Genomic DNA, 18,573 nt, shown 5'->3' on the forward strand with positions numbered 1-18,573 from the left:
TAGACTCAACTCTGAGTTATATCTGTATTACCAAAGCACATAAATCACTACATTCATATGTAGAATGATGATAATGATCATAAGAACAGTTTCTGGTTTTGAAGAACAATTTTTTATCTATCTAATTTTTTTTTGGTAATTTCACCTACTTTATAATTGAAAAGTCAATATCGATACGATTGTAAAGGCTCTAGAAAATTCCCGGACCAGCTTCAGAGCTTCAGAAATAAGTATCAAAAGAATTCATATTTGAAATGCACATAACATTACAAAATTACATATTTATTACTTTATTTTTAACAGGGAAATATATATCTTTAGGGACTATAGAATACTCTTATCTCAATTCAGAACTCAAGCAACTCAATGCTCGAATGTCAATTTTTTACGCTGATCATTTAATATATACGTGTATATATAAGATGCTGTCAACGCAAAAACATTTTAATTGGGAAAGGTTATGGTATAATTTTGATAACATGAAGTAAACAATCTCCTAATTAATACATATCTTCGACATATATGTATATAAGTGAATCCATTTCCACTACAGAAGCGATTCATGATGAGATGCCGCTCAGACTGACTTGCTGATCAGCGATTGGTAATCGTCTGACCCTTGACAAATCACTTCTCTGTCAAATTTTCTTCATCGATATACTCCGACTGCAGACGACTCCGGAGGATAGCCTTTCAGAAAGTCATTGCTACCGTAAAACCATGTTTGATATAGCTTCACACTTTCCCTGTTATCTTTATCGACTATCCTTTATTGATACGAGCTCTTATACATATTCCAAGCCGATTTTTTTGCCGACATCCATTTCCGAATGCATTTTCCAAATTCTCATCGAATTGTAGAAGAATAACTAATGAAAGCAAAAGAAGTTTCCACAAAATATGTATGTGACTGGGAGGAAGTTTCTTATTCATTGTTGGCAGCTCTAGAATCGATTTACAACTAAATGAACAATGAGTTTGTGAATCCAATGCGGAATTGAAAGTTTATTGAATAAATAAATACTAGAATTATGCTTCCAATGCACTCAATCGAAAGATTACTGCCCCCGACAGCTGATAGCCATTGGAAATGCATTTGAAACCCACATATCACGAGTAAAATCAATGCTTTACTATACAATATGTATTAAACTTCCAGGAAATTACGAAATAATGATTTTCAAAAAATTATGGAAGATTCATTCATTCAAGAATTGTATATATTATTGGATTAGATTATTATTTTCCATTTATTTTATAGAACAAATTATATTAAAATGTTTAGATCTATTAGATCTTTACATATGTATATATTTCACAGCTTCAGCCGATTCTCAGGCATCTACCAAAAATATCCATCCTTTGACAATCATTTCCAGTTGTAATCCAGTTAGGACTCCAGCCCGAATCCGTATCATATGTTCCGTACGACGAATTTAAGATAAAAAACAGTATCCCAAAGAATAGGATTAACTTATAGATGGTGCTCATGCTGCTCTATAAATAAATATAGCTTCCTATTTGTCTCAGAAATGATTTCCAACTGAAGGCGCGTTCGTTCCCTTCGCGTTCAGAAACCAGAGTGAGATTACACTGAATGACCCCAGATAGCTATTGGAAATTAAATATATTACATACATCAATCAATGAACCGATAAGAGAGTTTATATAATCGATCAATAAATAATAATTATTTCTTTGCGAGTACTTGTACTACTATGTATTTTGCACAACAAGTTTTCTTGTCGTTTCACAGGGCGCAAAAGATCGTCAGATCTTTCTCTAATGAGGGAATATTCATCAATCGATTGCTTGCAGCCATTTATTCAATAAGAGGGTACATTTGTGAGTATTAGGACAGTTTGGTCCACCTTAGTTTGCTTCCAATCGATCTTCATGGAACCTGCACGCTATCGAATCCTGAATCGAATATCGTACATCAATTCATTCAATAGGCGGCGCTGAGTTTGTGAGTGAGTGTTAAAGGCGAATAATTTTTGGAGTGCATTGCAGAGTTGTTGTTGCTGTTTGGTCTTTTGCCGAAAATATGATTTAACTAAATTATTACCTGGAGCACACCTTAAAGTAATACAAAAGGCACCACCACCACCATGGGCACCACCACCATGAGCACCACCACCAGCAGAAAACCACCAGCAACAGCCGGCAACAACAATAAAGGAAACGCTTAATTCTGCATTGTCTTTCGAGGGGGCTCTGGGACTCCGGGATCTGGGACTGACTGCGGCTCGAAAGCAGACTAAACCGAACCGAAACCGAACCAAAGTCAAGTCAAGTCAAATGGAATGGATGGATGCACCTTAGCCAAGTCGAAGTCGAGGCATTGGAGCCGAGGAGGGGAATGGGTGTGGGAGTGGCTCTCGACGCGAAGCAGTCATCATCATAGTTTGGCCGACCGACTGCTCGTGGGTGGGTATCATACATTTGAGCAGAACGCCTCTCTATCCGACGTGCTCATGAGAGTGAAGTGAGTCGCAGATGGAGTTGGAGATGGAGATGGAGACGGGGTCGGTCTCTGCTGGGCCGCTTGCTGGGTCCAATTTTTCGCTTTTTTCGTTCGTTTTTTGGTTTTTTTTTTTGGTTGAGAAGGCAAAACGCATCACCATCACAATGTGCCATCAATAAGTGGTAACAGCGTGTGTTGTGGCCACAGATACCGCTCACAGAGGTATATTTTATGGGGTATATCATGCTTTCGATGATTATTGTACAAGTTTTGGGGAAAATCTTGGATATTTGCGAAATATCTTGTGGAATCCAGGAAACAGTTCTTATGATTTCTCAAATGTGAAATAATTTCTCTTCTCACTAAGAATTGATGTGCTATTTTATTGATACGTTCGATACATCATATCACTTTTTCTTACTGTTTTCTTTTCATTCCTTTCAACGCCCAATATACCCAAAGAACCAAGTTCGTTATGTCCCAAAAGAGAGGTATTCCTTAGTTGATTCTGCACTGATCTCTCATAGCCTTCTTATAGTTGTTGTTGCTGCTTGTGGTGGCGCGTACCCAGGCTGGGGTTCATTCGTGAGCGGAACGTCCATCAATGTGGCAATACTGTTGCTTATGTTGCTGTTGCTGTTGCCGTTGCGCCGGAGCGACTCCGACGACGATCATAACTTGAAGTTCAATCGCAATGCCGCGGGCCATTTGCCGAGCCTTAGTGCCAAAGCCAAAGCCCAAAAGCAGCAGAAAACCCAGAGCCACAAGAAGAAGTCGCAGCTGAAGCCAAAAGCTGAGGAACAGATGAGGCCACGAGAGGTACGAGAATCAATCGCCCACGTTTATGAATTGCTGCGGCGCCGAAACCGAACAAGTCGATGGGGAAGGGACCGCGACCGCTGCGCCGCCACCAGCAACGTGCAACATTTTAGTTGTCCACCATGCCCCCCCCCCCCCCCCCCCCCTTGCCGTAGCCTGGGTCCGTATGCCTTGCAACCACAAAACGTCGCCACTTGCGCCTCATAAAAATCGAATGAAAAAAAGGAAAGAATGAAGCAGGGAAAATAAGGGCTAGGCACACGCGCCATCGAAGACTTTTCCCTTTTGGGTCTGCACCAGACTGCGCCTCATGCACCATTGCTCCATGCAGCATGCAGCTTGCTGCATGCACCATGCTCCATGGGGTTAAGCCCAAGCCACCTACGCTCCTCGATTCATGGCCAGAGAGAGAGAGAGAGAGAAAGAGGAATAAACGTCTCCACATCCACATCCGCATCCATTTGGCGGCATCGTCAGCTATGTAGCGATGGAGATGGAGCTCGTGGATCGGTGCATGCGACAAATATTTCAACACAGTCTCCGCTCGATTCTAATAGACCGATTTGTCAGGGATCAGATTACATGCCTGCCTGCCTGCCAACGCCCACATCCGGTCCGGGGTCTTGGTCAGAGCTCAGCCTCTGAGACTGGCCGCCGGCCCAATGATAAAGAAGTGTTGAATGAATGTTAGACCACGGCCAGCAGTTAAGACTGTGAAAGAACATATTTCACACACTCGACTCATCTCCGACACGGACACCGAGTGTGGTAGAAAAATGGTTTGGTGAATTGCAGTGAAAGACCCTCTGGGGAGGAGCAGAAGAGCTGGCTACCAAGTAGCGGAGAATTGGTGCAGATTTGGTGACTCAGTTGATAGTGAGAGAAAGAATTCCGAAGATCTGCTTATGGGAAGACTTTCTTTATACTTATTTTTCCACTCCTCAACCATTTGAAGTTCTATAACTCTTGGGCTCAAAGGTTAAGCCAAATTAATCGTTGGGAACATGATCTCTAAAGCAAACTTAACCTATCTGCATCTTTGTGCATTCCAAAGATCTCTTCATGATCACAACCCATTAAGGATCTGCAGCTATCACCCTCCTGCGAGTATAGCCCTCTTCAGACTACCACATAACTGCCTCCCCTGTGAGCATTGTTTATGGTTAATCTTTATCAATTTAAAGAAATATCTTTGTTTCGACATTTGCACATAAACAGCGTAAAAAACTTTTGAAAGAACCGAAGCAACCAATCTGATCCGATCCGATCCGCAATCTCCAGGGATCGCAGGGAATTGCCATTGCGCCAGTGTCAGTGGCGTCTCCAACGGAAGCAAAACCACAGGGGGTGGGCGTGGTGGCGGCGGCGACGGCATCCGTCTGTCTGTCTGTCCCACTCTGCCTCTAGAGAAAGGGAAGGAGACACCTTTCCCGATGGTCCACTCCACAGACATTGGGCTGACAACAAGAAGCACCAAAAAGCACAATTTTAATGAGAATATATTTTGTGAAGTGGTCAAATGACAGGGCCCCCAAACGCAGAGGGATCCAGAGAGCCAGAACCAGAGGGGGAGTAGACATTGTTCTGAAACAGAGAATAATATTCCGTGAAATATGAAATGTAGGATGGTAGGTGGATGATCCTTAACGAAGAGCCCCGAGAAAATGTCGTTCACACAGCGTGAAATGTTTTTCAAAATGCCATCACCAGAGGCTGAAATCCGCATCCACATCCACAGAGTTGCAAATGGAAGGGAGCGATCCGCAGCGTTTCCAGAGGAAGGTCCCATCCCCCCTGCTGTTGGGTGATGACTACTGCCCGGCAACTACTACTGTGGCTCCCCCGAAAAAATGGAAAAAGGCAACCGAACAAAGTCGCCAAGCCACAGAACCCCGATCTCAATCCCCACGGAAGATTCAGCATTTATATGGTCATCAATAAAAATAAATCAAAGCGCATTTTTAGAAACCATTTAAAAAGAATAAAACAAGAAAAGAAAACCAAAATGTACTTTGGCGAATAGAAGGCTATATACCCTAATAAATCTATATTTATTTCGCTTCTATCGTTTATATATATTATAGTGATTAAGGGGCAGGAATATGTTATGTATTTAACGGAAGCAGCTCTTATGGAAGCTCTTTTATAGTTTATTACAAACATTTAACTTAGTTTATAATACCCTCTTCAAGGGTATTACAAAATATAGTCAGGTCATAAGATTTCTTTTTTCGAGGCTATATTTTGGTAGGTACATACAGTGGTGCTCATACACTTAAGCCACAAGAACTACACCAAGAATTTAAGCGAATATCAAGAAAAGTTTTTATTTTACAGCTCCCATTTTTTGTCTCAAATTAGTTCTATATGTCAGTGTTTTAATACAACAACAACCAAGTTATGAAAATATATAGTCAGCGAAATAATTAAAAAATCTGAAATTATCTCCAAAATATCCTGCTCATATACTTAAGCCACCTCAAAAAAAAATGGTTAAAAAAGTTAAAATTTGCTCAGTATTCCTAGTATTTTTAATAAAACTACTTTAATATTTTGTAGGATGACCTTTCTGCTTAAGAAAAGTGGAGCAACGCCTTGGTATTGAGTCTACAGGACGTGCCCACTGTTGAGGGGTGATTTTCCTTCATTCTTCCTGTAAAATTCGGCACAAATCCTTTTAATTGCTGTTTTTTTTTGGGCAATGACTTGGTTTAGAATTCCCCACAAGTTCTCTATAGGGTTCTGGTCGGAACTCTCCGGAGACCATTACAAAACATTGATTCCCTCTTGATTAAGCCACCACTTGACTATCATGCAGCAATGTATCGGGTCGTTGTCCTGTTAAAATATCCAGGCAAGTGGCAAATTATCGGCATGTTCTCCAGATAATGTGTTACTCAGAATGTCCCTCTACATTTCGGCGTTCATAATACCTTGAATCTTCACCTGGAGACCTAAACACGATGCGGTGAAACAGCCCCAGTCCATGATCGAAGCGCCACAATGTTTAACGGTCTTCTTTGTGTATTCTGGAGGTAATTATTTGTTGGGTGGACGTCGTACATATAGTTTACCATCACTTCTCAAGACATTAAACTTGGATTTTTCGATCCAAACAATCATATTTCAAAAATTAGGACCTTGGTGGGTATGCACTGTGGCGAATTGAAGGCGCTTTTTAACATTCATGATGGACAGCATCGTGTTTAGGTCTCCTGTTGAAGATTCAAGGTATTATGAACGCCGAAATGTAGAGGGACATTCTGAGTAACACATTATCTGGAGAACATGCCGATAATTTGCCACTTGCCTGGATATTTTAACAGGACAACGACCCGATACATTGCTGCATGATAGTCAAGTGGTGGCTTAATCAAGAGGGAATCAATGTTTTGTAATGGTCTCCGGAGAGTTCCGACCAGAACCCTATAGAGAACTTGTGGGGAATTCTAAACCAAGTCATTGCCCAAAAAAAAACAGCAATTAAAAGGATTTGTGCCGAATTTTACAGGAAGAATGAAGGAAAATCACCCCTCAACAGTGGGCACGTCCTGTAGACTCAATACCAAGGCGTTGCTCCACTTTTCTTAAGCAGAAAGGTCATCCTACAAAATATTAAAGTAGTTTTATTAAAAATACTAGGAATACTGAGCAAATTTTAACTTTTTTAACCATTTTTTTTTGAGGTGGCTTAAGTATATGAGCAGGATATTTTGGAGATAATTTCAGATTTTTTAATTATTTCGCTGACTATATATTTTCATAACTTGGTTGTTGTTGTATTAAAACACTGACATATAGAACTAATTTGAGACAAAAAATGGGAGCTGTAAAATAAAAACTTTTCTTGATATTCGCTTAAATTCTTGGTGTAGTTCTTGTGGCTTAAGTGTATGAGCACCACTGTATGTATATATGGAAATTAACAAAAGTAGCCACGAACCTCCTTCGGGCACACATCATTTGAGGGTTTGAGGCAAAGTCCTTAGCACAGCGTTTTGCGAAAACAAACATTCATTCACATATGCCAACATCGCTACCGGATTATATATATGAGGAATATAATGCCAACTGTGACGGCTGTCCCAGAATCTACATCTACCTCTACCTCTGGTTGTGTGCTCAAAGATCTGAGGATCATCGTCACCACTTGGCACTCTCGGGGCGTCTTGTTAACATATCAACATCATGTCGCACTCTCGTTTGTTCAGTTTCTCTGATATATACACAATCCTCCCTGCCTGCCCATCACGTTGCCTTTTTACGATTATTATTATTTTTACCGCTGCGGCGGCATCGGCATCGGCATCGACATCGGCGGGATTCATACACGAAGAGGCAGGCGCCTTCTCAATCTTCGGATGGCTCAGTCTTTCGGTTATGGCTTTGCAGCTAATTGGGAATTATTTTTATGCATGAATTGTGTGAAGAAATTGGTAATCATTTGCCGAGTGTAAGCCATGACAGCAGCGACAGGCGGCCAAGACAGCGGCAGCGGCCGCGGCCTGCCGCTGTGTTAATGCCTCTCTGCCGAAATCAAGGAGCAGCATTGAGCTAATCCCCGCTTCAAAGGCGCCATCTACAGAGGGGATTTCACTGGATTCTGATAGAATCATTAGCCAGCTGTCATTCTGCTGGAGATCCAGACAGGCCACATTTTAAGCTTGACGATAAGTTGGCTCTTGAAGGACTACATATGTTCCTGATGCTACAATTTTGATCTTCATCTACAGAAAGTCTACCGAAGTCTAGATGTCCTTAACTGATACCTAGTACTGTCATTGATTTTTTCATTTTCCCTTTTTACTGATCTTCGAGTTCATCCATTCATCCATTTGGAAACTAGAATCTTTCCCCTTATGATCATACTTTCAAGCAGCTCTCTGGTTGCAGAGGCTATTCTTAGTTAGTCCACTTACACATAAAACATCGACTCAAAACTAGAACAAACAGTTCTCCCCCTTCAAACTAGTTCAACTTCGGATCATCTGTTTGAGGAATGATACCTCCATTAGTCATATGGAGGTTCTTTCCCTGGCATCTCTTCCTCCCCTAAGTAATAACCATTTCCGTAGTGTCAACCACAAATCCCAGGCTACAGTCGACGGTCATTACAAAATGCTTAACCGCAGACGATGCCGATGGTGGTATCGCCGGAACTACGATTTGTTTGAATGTCAATAAGCTCTTCAGAGGCACACACATGGACACACGGATAGACTCTTGGGAAAATTGATATTTCGCATTAGTGGCAACAACAGCAACACCTAGAGCAACAGTGACAATGAAAAGGTGTCAAAGTCAGGCCGACCAGGTGCGTGGGATTTTCAGGGATTGCAGTTGCATTTAGGCCCTGGGAAACGGGCGGCTCAATGAACCCCAACGCCGAAACTCTGGCCAACATCGGGGGACTGCGACTGGAGACTGCATTGAGCCATTAAGACAAATGGGTTAGCATTCAAAGCAAAACGCAGGCAAACAAAGCAAAGCAAAGCTTCAGCAAAGGCACAGTCACAGTCAGAGTCAGAGTCAGCGGCCAAGACAAATGAGGCAGTGGCTTGGGGCACTCAGACAATGTGTTGACACGCTTTTGCTGAGAGATCGGTGAGATCTTCTTCTCCTTCCTTTTTCCTCCTTCCTCCATTGGGACACAATTTGTCAGCACAACAAATAGCTAATGTACGTGAGCGAGCAACTCGTACGTGAATTGGGTGACAGACAAGCGGAGTGACGAGTTCTTCGATCCACCGAGATCTCCCGAGATCACCCATCTCCGAGTGATGCTGTCTAGGGATCTTATGCAATCCCCCCAAATATTTGTCTAGGAATTTCATCGATTTGCTGTGACCACCAAACAAGACAACAGACTACAGAGAATCCACAAACGACGAGGGACACCGCTTAGCCTCCAACGAAAAGAGACTCGTCTCTCTCTCGCTCGGTTTGGGCCCTGATATCAATCTTGATCTTGATTTCAGTTCGGCGCCTCTTTGATGGCCGTTCCAAACAAATTCCTTTCGAGCTTTGGCTACACGACACCATGCCGTGGTCCGACCTCAATGTGCGCTGAATTGTGTAAACAAGCTGACTCCAAACATACTCAACATCATCAATTTCCAGAGCACAGAGCACAGATCCAGAGCGCAGCAAAGTCTCTTATTGGAAATTATCATAGCAGAGCATCTGAGTTATGCCCTATGCCGTCTCATCGTCGTCGTTGTCGTCGTCGCCCGTCGTCGCAGTTGTCGTTGTCCTGCCGATAATCAGACGCGCTTGGTGGCTCTGAGGTTCTGATTCTGAGCTCTGACTCTGACTCCTGCTGCATGCAACGCAGTTGGAATATTTCAAGCGAAAATCGCCCGGGCTTCGCAAATCTGCGCATGCGCAACGCGCGGTATCGATTGACGCGCCCCAGAGAGAGACTTCGACTTCGACTTCGACTTGGGGTTGGAGCTGGGGTCTCTTTGGGTGCTGCTGCTTTCAACAAATTGACTCGACGATAATTGAAACTGACATGTGACTAATCTGCACCGAAGAGACTGCGTTCAGGAACTGGTTGCGCCCGGACTTGTCTTTTCCTTTTGGCCTTCTTTTTGGCCTTATTTTATTTTATTTATAATTCGTTTTTTTTTTTTTTGTCTGTTGCCTGGTTGACAATCGGGCACTGTACTTTGCGCCATAAATTTCCCAACTGTTTCTCGCTCTCTGAAGTTGGGGGTCGGGGCTCCTCCATTCGGCTACTTTGTTGGACACAATTTTCAATCCGATTCGATTGCCTAACATGCGGGCTGGATATTTATTTACGATATCTACATATACTCGTTCCTCTATATCCCCACACGGGAGTGCGTGTGTGTATGTCTTTTGGTGTGCCCCTGTGCATGTGGGTGGCTTATAGAAAATTTTACTTTTGATTATTATTTATGCGACATGATGAAGCGATGTGACGCGACGGACCGTTGGCCAGAGCGTGAAAACAACAATGATGTGGGAGGCCGTCTATGAGATGGAGAAAGTGTCACCAGAGATGATGTAAAGCTCTAATCTTGAGTATGATAGTATCTGAAGAACTTGCTAATGGGAGAGAATTGATTATAAGAGATGTTCGACATCAGAATATTAAAGAATCTTGAAAGGTTCTCTGATAAACTCATAAATCAGTAAATGCTTAACAAAATGTTCCAACAAACAAACATAAATTGTATCTAAATTCAAAGAATTAAGACACAAACAATGCCAGGAGCCAATGCCGATAATAGTGCAAAGAATCCCTGATCATTGAATTTCTTTAATCATCATGACCAAATATTTCTGCCATGGGCAACTCATTATATATTTGCAGAAAAGTCAACCCAACAAAGGAAAGTTCTTATCAAACATTTTAATAAGAAGCTACGACACATTACCCCTTTCGTCATGTCCAATCGTTCGGAGTGGAGGCCATAAAGTAATTTCAATAGTCATCGGAACGGAATATAATTCCAGTAGTTTTTCCATATACTTCTCTACATATACTATATATATAAAGCTCGTGCCGGAGCCGATAAAAGGTTTATGGTTCGGAGGTACTGCGAAAATTAGATTTTGTTAGATGTTGTCCGCCCACAAAAAGCGAATCGATAAGTGGTGTATCTTATCGAATAGCCGTCGACAACACGTCACCAAAAACTTGGCACACTTACGGTCCGGAATCGAGCGGGAATCTCTCATCGATAATGGGTCTTTAATTAGCCATTGCCGTTGCCAATTGCAAAAGGAATGCGGCAGAACAGAGACTAGAAGCGGGTCAAGCCCCAAAGAGAAGATACGATTGGGGTAGGATAAGGGAAGGTGCCTTGGGGTAGGGGTTGGGTGCCATAGAGATTGGGGCGACTCGGGCGACACATTTCGGGGCACACATGGTTCCTTGGTTTACTTTTCAGAGAGTCAGCGTTTACTTTTATATATTTCGATAGCATCGATCGCCATAAATTCAAAACGCGTTGTATGGAGACAAATTTTCGAAATACTTGTTGCAGCTTTTTTAGGGAGGAAATACCCTTATCGAAAGGTCGGCTATTACGATCTATTACGGATAAAACTTTTCTCCTTTTTGGAAGATTTTTTGCTTCGTATTCTTTTCAGAAGTGTATATTTGATATTTCTTGCATTATGATTTCGATTTATGGATTATAGTTAATCTTTTCACCTTCCTGAATAGTTCCGAAACTATGTATAGTATCCAAAGCTAGATACATTTCCGCTCTTCTTCCGATTACCTTGATGATTACTCAATAGACCACTGTTAGATCATCTAATATTCGGCTTATTTGAACATTTAGCTCCATCTTGTCATTCTTCTTTCGATTTTTTGTTGTTCTTTTTGGCAAAAAGAACGCCACCATAAAGATAAACTCTAACATGCTTTATACATCATTAAACATTCCTGCACAGTCGTCGCTCTTTTTATTGGGTGCCCAACCGCCTCTTCCCCCCCAGCTTCAGGACCTTCGAATTGGAGAGAGAGGAGAGGCTCCAGAGGAGAGGTTGCTGGTTGGTGGTTGGCGCAAGCTCTTTTTCGGGTGATTTATACATGACAGGGCGGGTTCGGGCCTTTGGGGTTTCTCCTTGCCCCACTCCCACTACCACTCCATCCCACTCCATCGGTTATCGTTAAAGTGGCGTGCCACAAAAGCTACACGAGACCCGATAAATGTCACTGATATTTAATTAAGTCTGGTCGACCAGGAGTCCCTCTGGACCCAAAAAGGGGGTGAGGGGGGGGACACATAAATGATATAGCTTGACTTATAGCCATGATGCCTACCCGTATACTCACTCGTATTTATATGGCTATTTCGGACAATCCAATCCAATCCAATCAATCGTTAACTGAAACAATGCCATGCCAAAAGTTTTATTTCCTTTTTATAAAAACATTTTATTGGCGTTAAGTTGTCTCAGTATTAAATACAATACCCTTTAAATGAAATAAGATGGATGCTCATATATATACTGAGGTTGAAAGCTCTCGTGGGCGGACATGTACCTACAAGGTGTATTAGCAGAAGTCTTACTAAGGGAGAGGTGATAGGTATAACAATTTGGAGTAGAATTAGAATTCCTCGTAATAGATTAATACTTTCATAGATCATAAATAGTATGTTCTTAATTCTAAGGTATATGGAGCTATCTCTAGGATCCTATTCTCTTTCTCCCTATTCAGCAGATCTTTATAGTACACGTTCCTCGACATAACGATATGCGAAACTCCATTTCTACAGATGCATTTATATATCTGGATCGCTCTCTTTGAGTACAAACTAGACATAAGTAACGTTCCCGATTCTGAAAGGTAAGAAATAATCCTATATATATATTCCCTCCTCCTTATAGTGCAAAAATACGTGGTGTATTCCACCAACTGGAAACTTTAATTCACATTCCACTTGAGCTGATTCAGCAAGCTATAAACTGAATAATTTATAAGTCTTTACCTCAAGAGCGGGAGGCTTTGCGATCAGATCGGGGTTTTGGGATTGGGATTGGGATTGTATTGGAATCACAGAAAGTATCTGAAAAATCTCCGCTACCGCTGCACGCGCCATAAATATGTGTTAAGTATGGCCTTATATCGAAAACTTGTGTTCATAACAATTTAATTTTGCTTTTGTTTCCACACCAGAAACAAGAGGGAAGCCGATGCCGATGCCGAGGTCGGGATCGGGGTCGGGGTCGGGGGAATCACCACAGAAATCCGAGCACAATCCAAGAACAACAATGACAACGAGGCTACAACGTTGTAGCCAGGCTGCTTATCCAGCGAAAAAGATTGTCGCGTGTCCAAGACAAGACGACGACAGCAGCATCTCGGTGGAGAGCTTCAGAGCTCCAGAGAGCTCTGGAGTCCCCCAAGTGGGCCTCCGAGTGGCAGTGGAAGTGGATCTCGAGCGACAACAAGAGACGCGTCGCCTCGCAAGACAAGAGTCGTGCTAATGGGAATAGTATGTAAACGGATGTTTTAATGTCCAAAAAGTAAACTGCGAAAAAAAAGCACCAACAGCAACAACTTAAAAATCGCTCGTCCCGTTCCGTTCCGATCGATCGTCCCAAGAAAGTGTACATTATAAACACCTACGAGAATTTCTGTTGCTGTTGCCACAAGTTTCCAAGCTTCGAAGCAGCCTCCAATGCGTTGAAAATGCGTACAAATTGCCCAGGAAAGTGGTGACAAGCTCTCCACCGATCTTCGGCGACAAAAGTATCCAAAAAGTAAGAAAAAAACGTGAAAAATTCCAGCAACTGCGGGCAAAATGTGATACAAAAAAGAATGGATGAATGAATGCTGGAAGCAGGATCGGTGGAGGATCGTGTCGGGGGATCACACAGTGATCGGTAGATGAGCTACAGGAAGAATCAAATTGAGAGTACTTACGGAGTTGCTTTGCTCTCTCAATGATATACATATATATGGCTTCATTATTAATTGATTAATATCATTATTAATTGCATATTCACGATTGAGTTTTTGCATATTAATATCAATAGAAATATCTAAAAGTTGTTTAGGAGCTAAAAGAAATTCTATAGTCATATTCCTAAAGACCTATATTCGTTTTCCCAAATTCCCCGAAGATACTATCACAAAAGATATATTTTATCTTCTCTGCTCATTCCAGCATCCCTTTATTTTGTAGGGTACTTCCAAATACCAAAAATGCCAATAGCCGTGGCTTATCCCTTCTCCATCCAACAGGGGCACCAAAATGTCGTCCTACAAATTAACAAAAATTCCAACAATTTTTCAAGTCTGCAAAGACTCCTTCTTCTCTCTGTCACACACACAGACAAGCATGAAAGTTTCCTGCCACACTGATTCAATCATTTTGGGGATGCTATCAACAAGACATTATATGCACTATCTCACTCTTCTCTCAGTCGTCTGGTGTCCTGCTCTAAAGGCAAACGCATTCCAATTTGATTGAGGCATAGGAGATTTGTGGAATGATCTACAAAAGAGTCAGTTATAGATTCCACATATAATATTAGATCATCAGTATGGGAACAGAGAAGAGAGAGATAACTAATGATGTCATAAATGATATGAGGACAAATAGGGTATGTTAGGTCTAGAAAAATCCCCTTTTATTCCAAAACTTGGAATCCTTTATTTCTCATATTTGGAATAAGTACTAAGAAGTACCTAAAGGTGACATACAAGTCTTCTAATCCGAGCACAAAACCGCACCGATCCGCATGATAATATCGGACAAAATTTGTGTAGTGCAAAGAGTGAACGAGGAACCAGGTTAAGCTTGACCAACGAACGAATGAACCAATCGGCCAGAACTGGACAGGGAAGTGAAGCTGAAGCTCAACTGGCTGTCTCTTTCCCGCCCTCTTTTACTGCCTCTCTGTCTGTCCCTGTCCCTGTCTCTTTCTCTGTGTCTGTGTCTGGGGCCCGCGCCCATTCATGTCATCAAGCGTGGTAAAACATGCAACGTGCCATTAGCCTGGGCGATGCGACAGACAACATGGGGAACGGAACGGAACCCAAACGGGGGAACCCGCAACCAGGAGGGAGCCAGGAGGGACCTGGGGACCATGGACTGGGGACTGGGGACTGGCGACTGGAACTTAACTGAACGCCTGGCAAAATCGAATTCCTTGTTAGATGCATTCCGACAAGTTGTTTCCTGACACCTCTGCTGCAGGAAAATACACTCATAAGCAGTCGTCCAGCCTGGACTCTGACTCTGGCTCTGGCACTCCGACTCTGGTGTCTCTAGGTGTTGGCTGCGATTTTACGACTCTCCAGCCAGCACCACCACCGATGATGTCGAGGGCCCTGCCTGGCTATCGACTCGACTCTTGACAAGAGTTTATGAAACGAGCCACAGTCGTCGCCTGGTTTTATATGGGCCGTAAGTTGACAAGCAACTGGGGATTGCGGATTGCGGATTGGGGTTTGGGTTTTGGGTTTGGAGATACTGTAGGTCCGGTTAGTGAATCACTGCCAAAGAGCTGCTAGCTGCTAGCGGCTGCCTCTTGCGGTTGAGGTTGAATTAATTATGAAACTTAAGCAGAGTCGCTGCTGCCGCTTGCAATTTATTTTAATCGCACTTAGCTAGACGCATTTATAATCGATTAGCTTGTATCCCTCTCTCACTCTCTTTCCGCCAAGAGGGGAAATGTGTGTCAATGGCTGTCGTAAAGTTAAGCCCAGTGTCTAGTGTCTGGTCTTAGTTTTATGCTAATTTGGTTTGTTTTATTCATTTAGTTAGTCAGAGACGCCACTCCACTCCGTTGGCTCGCCTGCTGATCGCCTTTTAATTGCGGTCTTTTCCCCCAAAAGATCATCCATTCCAGAGAGGCTACTGTCGGACTCCAACTGAAACTGAAACTGGGAATGTATCTGCGTCTGGGTGCTTAATTAGCGTTTGATTTGTTTGATTCTCAACTTAAATATGGAAATTGGTATCATTTGTGTCCGGGGAGCGTGACTAATAGGCCTAAATGGGTCAAATTGGTCTGCTTGGCTGCTGGTTTTCCTATCAGTTGGGGGTAATACTCGGTATCGGTATCGGTATTAAGTAATCTTTTGGATTTCATCTATGCCATAATTCAAAATTAGTTAAATTATGAGGGGCTTGAAGGGATTCAATGTTTTGAATAAATATTTAAGAGATATAAAAATATAAAATATGAGTTTGAGTGACTTTTTTTTAAAATTTACTCACTGATTGACCAATAAATTGTAACTATCAATTACAAATATTACCTACAGATAAGTAGGTTAATTTTTATAAAGTATAAGTCATTCATTAACAAAAACCACAGACAAACAAACAGTACCCCCAACGAAAGTTCAACAAATATAAATACATAAATAGAAAAAGTTCCCACAGTAATTCCCACACAACCTCCCATCTCCCATTCAGGGGTACTACAGGGGTATTCCCCCATCTAATTAATAATAGAGCAGACACAAAAAAGCGATAGCATAGCACTTGCCACCGCGCAAAGTGAGAAGGTTATCGGAACGAGAATTCCGGGGAAAGGTATGGGTATGGGTATGGGTATGGGTATGGGCATGGGTATGGGGCTCTGAAGGTAACACAGACACATTTAATCTTAATCATAACTTTGTTGTGAAGTGGAACTGAAGGTAGAGAAGCAGAGGAGGTCCAGTTTCCAGTCCGATTCCCAGAAATCAATCAGACACAAGGCGGCGGTGTAGTCGCGTCTGGGGCTTTCGGTAGCATAGCCAACGGTTCCCCCCCAGCAACCAAGCGAAGGGGCAGCCGCCATAAGTTGTGTTCTTTTTTTTCTGTCTGTTTTCGGGGGCGCTGCCCCGCTGAATAAACGCATAAATCTGAAAACCACAAATTGTAACATTGGCTGTAATAAATGCCGCGATCCGCCCACCATTTGCCCAGGCCATCGGACCGTCGGACCATCGGACAGCGGTCTGTGGCAGAAGTCCCTCTGTGGCAGACAGAAGTAGCAGCAGCCACAAGGCGACGCTAATCGAGAGTGAGACAGAAGGAGAAGTTCGAGCTCGAGCTGGAGTTGGTTGGAGGCTGACCCGGTACAGACATTTTGGAATTTTCGACAGTTTTTTAGCCCTGAGCCTTTGAAAATTCACACGGGCCTAAACACAAAATAAACAAAATGTTGTGGCTGCCACAGCAGCAGGGGCAATATCAGCAGGGGCAGCAGCAGCAGCAGTCAGGATCATCCCGAACCCGTACCCGTACCCGTACCCTTACCCAAAGCCATATTGTCTTAATGCGCCGTGCCCTGTTACCGCCCCCTGTGCTTTGTACGTTGTGCTGTGCCCCAACCGTTGTTGCCCCAATTAGTCCGATCTGCTTCTGATACGCGCGCCGAAACTCCGCCTGACCCTGGCCCAAAAGGGTTCAACCTAGAGATGGCAACACAGATCGATTTTAATCGTGAGAAATCGTGATGTGGAAAGATTTCGAATTAAATAAAGATTCGATAGTTGCGGATTCATGCGGACAGAATGCAAAGATACTTCTGGTTTCCAACCCATCGTGTCCTTGTGGAGGGAAAATAGTTGGCAAAAGAAATATCGGTTGCGAGTCGAAGAGATCTTAAACCTCAGAGTTATGATTGCTATTTCAATATGTGAGATAGATCAGTTCGTTGTTAAGAAAGTCAAAGCTAAGATTTCTTAACCCATGTAGAATGATGATGTAAATATGAAATATGACCCCCTCACGCACTCATCACTAGGATCAAAACTGTACCAAAGTCTCCCTCTCTCCTTCTGTTCCCTTTGGTATTATATATTTTTCGACCTTTTGACAATTTAATAATAGGTTTTCTCCCGTGTTGTACTCGCTGACCAAATGACGGACTACAATGTGGCTGCTGTGGCTGCGCTCCGGTGTGCGCCCACCACATTTCGTAGAAATCCATGGCGACCTCTGGTCGAAGCCCCTGGAATACTTTAGCATGTAGCATGCAGCATGTCCATCTCCCCTGTAGATGGTACGAGTAGTAGTAGCTCCCTTTCGGTTTCGATGGGCGTTAAAATTGGGCTGATCACGTTCCTGCACGCCGTTCGCTTTAGGTAGCCGTTTATATACATCTGCGTGTAATCCGAGTTTCAGTCCCACAACCAGAACTCCTCAAGAATCCCAGAATCCCACAGTTGTTTTGTATCTGCGGTTCCCCAATGCATCATCCACCCATCCATCGCATCGCGTCGGCGTTAGATGAAATTCTCTCTCGCATTTAAGCATCGGTTTCGAGAGTCGAGACCCATTCTATTGGTTGCTCAGTGACTGATTCCGTCTTTGGCTTTTGATTTTGATAAACGCTGCTAAATTGTGGCAAATTAAATTATTAAACAACATTTTTTTCCGTTGCCTTTTAGCGATCGTTTGGCTGTGGTTTTGGCTCTGGCTTTGGGTTGGGTTTTGGCCAGGTTTTGATTTGGGGACGCTGCAAATTGTTGGCAAATTATTTTTGGCCTTGTTCTAAGTTTGGCTATATGGAACGTGATCCCAACCGATGCGAGCTGAGAACCGTCTACAGCCATTTGCAGTTTGTAGATCGATTTAAGCCACAATTTGGAGTCACTTTGATGTGATGTGTGGTCGAAGGGAAGCCGAAGGCTGCCAAAACGTATCATTAGAAAAATGTTGGGGATGTGGGATGTGGGTGGGGTGTAACCGTAAAAGGAGATATGGTTTATATAATGTTGATTCTTGTGAAGCTGCATAAGGGAATTTCGAGGTGTATTTTTAGATATTTAATTATTTTATTGGACTATT

General features: G+C 42.7%; 1 long non-coding RNA gene across 1 annotated transcript in view; it reads right to left on the minus strand.

The window, feature by feature from the left end:
• The window catches only part of LOC117183983 (uncharacterized), an 80,570-nt gene that overhangs the window by 56,741 nt on the left and 5,256 nt on the right, over positions 1-18,573 (minus strand). The gene's annotated exons all lie outside the window — the stretch shown is intronic.

This window comes from Drosophila pseudoobscura, chromosome 4 (assembly GCF_009870125.1).
Source record: "Drosophila pseudoobscura strain MV-25-SWS-2005 chromosome 4, UCI_Dpse_MV25, whole genome shotgun sequence".
Lineage (NCBI taxonomy): Eukaryota > Metazoa > Arthropoda > Insecta > Diptera > Drosophilidae > Drosophila > Drosophila pseudoobscura.